Genomic DNA, 754 nt, shown 5'->3' with positions numbered 1-754 from the left:
GTGATTTTGGTGTTTTTTTTAATTAATAAAAAAGGCAGAGGTTGCTACCTTGTTTGAAAGCAACCTAGTGCCTTTTAATTTTTTTTTTTTTTTTTTTGAATATAGGCTTGTACTTCAAGCCGGGCGAATTCAAGCTTTTTTTAATTGAGTCACAGGCGGCTCGAGCCGATGAGCCTGATTGCCATCCCTAGACGTAGGGATGTCCAAAAAAATCGAAAATAGATCAAATGGATTAAACTAAATCGAGTCAGGTCGGATTGTATTGGTTTGAACCAAAAAATCGATTTGATTTGATTAATTTTAACCATTAAAAAGACAGGATGGGTTTGTTTCAATTTAAGTAACCAATCCACAATTAACCGACCTAACCTGCTGATATTTTTTTTCATTCATCTTTTTAAACTTTAAAAACAAAATAATAAAAATACAAATATACTTTTTTCTCAAATAATTTATTTACTGTCTATGTTTTTTCTACAAAAACTCCGAGCATCAAGATGAAAGAAAGCAAGAAGAATGTAAACTTCAAATTTAGATTATAGCATTGCTTTTTATTTGGTGTAATTTTGTTGGTAACTATTAAATATATATGTGATGATTTTGAGAAAATATACTCTTTACCATTTACATTATATATATTTTATTGATATGCATTACACGAGAAAAAAAAAATATATGTATAGGAAAGTTTTACATTAAAAAAAAAAAAAAAAAAAGAGAGAGAGAGAGAGAGAGAAAAAGAAAAAAGAAATCC

Source organism: Olea europaea, chromosome 1, assembly GCF_002742605.1.
Source record: "Olea europaea var. sylvestris chromosome 1, O_europaea_v1, whole genome shotgun sequence".
In the NCBI taxonomy this organism is placed as follows: Eukaryota; Viridiplantae; Streptophyta; class Magnoliopsida; order Lamiales; family Oleaceae; genus Olea; species Olea europaea.
Note: the sequence above shows the minus strand (reverse complement) of the source record.